Raw genomic sequence first — 5,221 nt, 5'->3', positions numbered from 1 at the left:
AATGGCTTCTTGTCTGGAAAAGTGGATCTGATGTCTGGGGTAAAACAAGGATGCCCCCTGTCGCCCATCCTCTTCATCTGTGTCCTCGAACCCCTGCTCATGCTGTTGAGGAAAGATAAGATCATTAGAGGGGTGCCGATTCCAGGAGGAGGTGGGCAGTCAGTGAAAGTAAGTGCCTATATGGACGATGTCAATATTCTATGCTCCAATAAACAATCTGTGAGGAGGGCGCTACTGCTAACAGACTTCTTCTGTCAAGCATCAGGATTCAGATTGAATAAGAATAAGTGCGACTGCTTCACACTGAAGGAATGGAGGGATTTCGACTTACCTGAGGTCAATACCCAGTGCGACAGAATCAAAATTCTTGGTGTCATATTCACGCCCCAGAATGATGGAAAAGAAAGCTGGGAGCTGATAAGTGAAAAGGTGAAGAAGAAGATTGAGTTTTGGAAACTCAGACAGCTAACAATTGAAGGGAAGAACTTGGTCATCAAGGCACTAGTACTACCTCTGCTGTTGTACTTGAGCCAGGTTTTTCTACCAAGCGAAAATCGTCTTAAGGAACTCCAAAGGATATGTTTCCATTTCATCTGGAATTCAAAAATGGAGAAAGTTAGACGAGAGATAATGTACAAGCAGAAGAAGAATGGAGGAAAGGAGATTATCTTCTTTAAACGCTTTCTATATCTGCAGTATTTCTCCTTGTGTTTCAAGAACATCAAGACGAATAAAACCTGGGCCTATTTTCTAAGGTATGCTGCTGGACACGTGTTCAGAAAGAGAAAGTGGATAGAGTTGCCCCTTACAAAGCCTACCCTGCTGCTACCACCTGTGCAGTATGTATGTTTGGAAAGAACCATCCGTGTCTACCAACTGGAAGGTATGGAACAGGAACATCTTAAGAATGCCAGAAAGCTGAGAATGTTGCTGGACAGTCACCAAGAGACAACAAATGTGAGTAACTTCACTACATCAAAGTCTATGGAGCTATGGAGAAACACCAATGCTCCTTACCTATCCAATGTTCTTAAAGACTTGTCTTGGATGATTCTACACGAAAGTCTCCCTACCAGGGCATTTCAGTATAGAAGAGGGCTCGTCTCCACTCCAAGATGCCCAAGAGCTGGGTGTCCTGGAGAAGAAAGCGTCATGCACTTAATGTGGAACTGTGCCTATGCTCAGAAGGTATGGAAAACTGTTGGCATTCTACTGAAATTTACCTGTGAATTAAGGTTCCTGAACCATGAAGTGGTGCTGTATGGAGACTTCAAGCATCCTGTGGGAGAGAAGAAGAGAGTGTTGTGGATTATCTTGAACTGTTTAAAAAATGCCCTATGGAAGGTGCGCAACATCTTACTGTTCAGAAGAGACACCATTTCCGAGAAAGATTGTATAAAGCTGGCCCTAAGTGAAATTTACGTCTTCTATTTGTTGGACAGGAAGAGAGTGGGTCCAAAAGCCTCAAGCTGGTGGAATTTAAGAAGCTGGAACGTCCTGTTGGAAGATGTTTGAACTGAAGCTTTTTTCTGTTTCGCAGATTTTATAAGAAATAGCTGAATAAGAACTAAAAAAAATTAAAATGTAAAAATCTGTTCTTATCAGTTTAATATCTGATACGTCCCCTATCTGGGGACCATATATTAAATGGATTTTTAGAACAGGGAGATGGAAATAGAGCTTGCTCTGTCCACTCCACGCATTGACCTGGTATTGCAGTATTTCCAGGACCGGTGCACCCTTTCCTTATGTGTTGACTAAAATCAGATTCCAAAAGTGTTTTTTCTCTTTGCCATTGTTTCTGTCTTTCTGAAGGGATCTCCCCTTTTAATCCCATTATTTCAACACCTGTTGGACAATGCATGAGTGATAATGAGCTCATTGATTAAATGCAATTAATGAATAGATTGCCACCTCTTGTTTTGTGTCGTCTGTGTGTCTGTGTTTCCGGCATTTCACATTGGAACAGCTCATTCACCTTCCTTGTCTTCTCTCCGCCCTCCCTTTTAGGTAAGTTAAAGAGCTGCACCTGAGCCAGCCACTGATTGATTGATTGATTGATTGATTGATTGATTGATTGATTGATTGATTGATTGATTGATTGATTGATTGATTGATGCAGCACAACAGTCAAATAGTGGAGTGGAGTAGGGGAACAGCAAACAGCCAATAAAGCAGCCCGCCCGCTCGCCTGCCCGCCACAATGGACCTACCTGTGTACACTAGATGGATGTGATGGAATGTACTGTCGTCCCTACATTTCAAGAAGAAGTAAGAATTGCAGTTGCAACAAAGCCTTGCTTGCCTACAAAGAGAGCAGCAATTTGGATTTGTTACTATGTTACCTAGAAGAATAACAAACTGTGCAAGGATGGAGGTTGTAGGAGCAAGGAGAACAAGTTGTCTGTAAAGTTGGTGGATGCCTATTTTCCATTTTGCAGTCCCTTGTCTCCCTCTTGTGGCCTCCTGGAGGCAAATAAATGTGCAAAAAAAAGACAGCCTGGCGGCCGGCTGTTGCAGTGTTGCCCTCTCAGGCAACACTGAGTGACTGACTGAGCCTCACCGTCTTATATAAAGTTCAGACGGAACTTTGCACGTGTCATAGTGGAGCCCTCAGGATTCCAGAGCCAGCTTTCTGACATCATAATGGGGCCTCAGAGATAAAAGCCTGGGCCCAGGCAGTGTTGGTCAGTGCTGCTCAGCAGGCAGCACCGGACTGGACTGGATTAAAGCTGATACAAGGTGTGAAGGAACAAGGGGTGGCTGTGGGCATGCACTTGCTGCCGCTGCCAGTGTTTATCTGCATGGCAGGAGGGCATTTGGGCGTTGCCAGGAAGGCGTTTTTATGTAGATTCCTCCTCTTTCAGCACTGCATTGTGGTGCAAGCAAAAGAAGCAAATCCTGTGTAGCTTCCTCTCCGGCCTTTATTCACCTCCCGCTTAGTAGCTGTAAATGTGTGTGAGCCTGCAGGGCCCCATGGAATTGCCTAGGAGTAGGCTGAATCAATCGCTGCAAGGGGTGAACAGCAGTATTAGGCAGGCTCGGTCAACGCCCGGCCCATTCGGGTTATCGCTTCTCGGCCTTTTGGCTAAGATAGTGGATCGAACTTCACTGGCTGGTGATATGGAGGCTCAGGGGATCCGAAATACCATCCGCTTCCTGGTAAAGCCAGACTGCAACCGAAGATATGAGCTTGGACCTTTCGTTCAGACCGTCCTTTTCAGGATGCTGAAACTCAGAGCGACTGACATTTTCTGCCTTCAAGACAGTGCTGCCCAAGGCTTTTTCGATGTCTCTTTTGAGACAAACGGACAATGCCTGACTGTCTTTGAAAAAAGCAAAAAGCTGCTAACTGAGCCGGAGCTGACGGATTTCCTCTTGATACCGCTGTTCCAGATGGATGAGAAGCCGATTACCCTCCACCTCTTCAACCCCTTCACGGAGCTGGCGCATGTGGTGGCCTTCCTGCAGCGATACTGTAGCAGCGTCAGAGGAGGCAACAAGCTGAGGAACGTCTTCGGGATCCCCAACGGCAAGCTTCGTTTCTGGGTGAGATTTCGTCCAGACCCTGAGGGAATCGGTGGAGTTTGTCACCCTCCTGCCTCCTTCTCCCTTGGAGGAAACAGAGGATATCTGGTCTACCCAGGCCAGCCCAAGTACTGCAGGCAGTGTCTCAACTTCGGGCACACCAAGGAGTCCTGCCCGACTGGTCGCTGCTGCCGGAACTGTGGAAGCGCGAGCCATGATGCTGGGCACTGTTCCCAACCTCGCACCTGTGACCTGTGTGGCTCCAAAGAACATTTGGTGCGAGCCTGCCCCAGAGGAATGATGACGAATCGTAGCTACGCTGATGCCGCCCGATCGGGACGAGGGCCCATCTTCCTGGAGGTCCAGCTGGCAGAGGCAGAGCCTGAGGCACCCGCAAATGAGCTACCTATGGCCCAGGCTCTGACCCTCTTGCCGCCTCTGAATTGTCCTGGCCTGGTGCCAGCTTCTACATCAGATTCTCTGAAGGACTTGCCTGCTGTTTCCCAGACGGATGCTGTTCCAGCTTCTTCTTCGTTGAGCCAGGTTACAGAGCTGCAGAAGCCGGCTGAGGTCTCCCCTGCTCCAAGGGTTGAGGCTCCCTCGCCACAGCACACCGCATCATCTGCTACAGAGATTGAAGAGTTCCTTTCTTCTTTCCAGTCCGACACAGAGGAAAGTGGCATGACCATCGTATGGGCGGATACAGAGCCGGCGGGTATGGACCTCTCTGCACCCACTACCTCTGGGTCTGTGATATCACCTACTCCCCATCAGGATCTAGATCGATCTGTTTTCTCCGTTGTGAAGGCCCGTCGCAAGCCTGGTAAGGACGGAGCAGGCCCTCCAAAGAAAAAGATGATGGACTCCATTGCCAGTCCCAACCGCTACAGTGCCTTATCCTGCTCTTCTGAAGAGGACACGGCTCTTCCGCATCACCAGGACCCGCCTCTAATTTCCCCGTCTTCCGAATTTCTGGACTCCGTTGGCGTTCAACTTCTACAGGAGGTATGTGGCTTTTCCGAAGGCCCTCCTTGACTGGTTTAGTACTTTTTAACTGTATATAGTTTATTCTAATGTTACGGGTGCTTTCCCTAAATGTCAGGGGTATTGCCTCGACAAACAGACGGGCTGCTGTTTTAGACTTTTTACGTACTCAGCCTGTGGACCTGATTTGCCTCCAGGAATGTGCTTTAAATGTTATGCCCTCTAATTTGGAGTGGCAAGCTGGGCCAGCTTACTGGGCTCCTTCAGACTTAACTAGAAATACTGGAGTCGGGGTTCTTCTCAAATCTTCTGTGATAAACTGTTTCCATCATACTGTTTTAATACCAGGTCGGCTTCAGCAACTCGACATGGACTTGTCCGGGACTCCTTTTCGATTATTTAATGTTTATGCCCCTGCAAACAAGGCTGACCGTTTAGAATTTTTTCATAATTTAAAGGTTTTCCTGCCAGGTACTTTACCAACTGTACTTGCAGGAGATTTCAATAGTATCATTGACACTAGAGGGCGCTGTGGTACTACAAATAACTGTAAACTGGACAGCACTGGAACTTTGCTAAATTCTATCTTACAGGATTTCTCCTTAAAGGACATTTGTGCTGTTCCACATCACTCTGACCCTATTTACACCTACTATGCTGATCATGGCAAGGTGAAATCACGCATTGACTTTATGTTTTGCACATCTCA

General features: G+C 47.2%; 1 long non-coding RNA gene and 1 other non-coding gene across 2 annotated transcripts; one reads left to right on the top strand and one right to left on the bottom strand.

Moving 5' to 3' along the window:
• Window positions 1-346: 346 nt before the first annotated feature.
• On the bottom strand, window positions 347-1,130 carry LOC142652846 (uncharacterized). The gene is made up of 3 exons (XR_012847949.1): window positions 1,018-1,130; window positions 512-593; window positions 347-414 (listed from the first exon to the last, which is right to left on the bottom strand). It is a non-coding gene; the product is annotated as an uncharacterized LOC142652846 (long non-coding RNA).
• Window positions 1,131-1,552: 422 nt separating this feature from the next.
• LOC142653818 (U2 spliceosomal RNA) lies at window positions 1,553-1,744 on the top strand. The gene has a single exon (XR_012848676.1). It is a non-coding gene; the product is annotated as a U2 spliceosomal RNA (small nuclear RNA).
• The last annotated feature ends 3,477 nt before the right edge of the window (window positions 1,745-5,221 follow it).

This window comes from Rhinoderma darwinii, chromosome 5 (assembly GCF_050947455.1).
Source record: "Rhinoderma darwinii isolate aRhiDar2 chromosome 5, aRhiDar2.hap1, whole genome shotgun sequence".
Taxonomy (NCBI): domain Eukaryota; kingdom Metazoa; phylum Chordata; class Amphibia; order Anura; family Rhinodermatidae; genus Rhinoderma; species Rhinoderma darwinii.
Note: the sequence above shows the minus strand (reverse complement) of the source record. Positions and strands in the feature narration are given on the sequence as shown.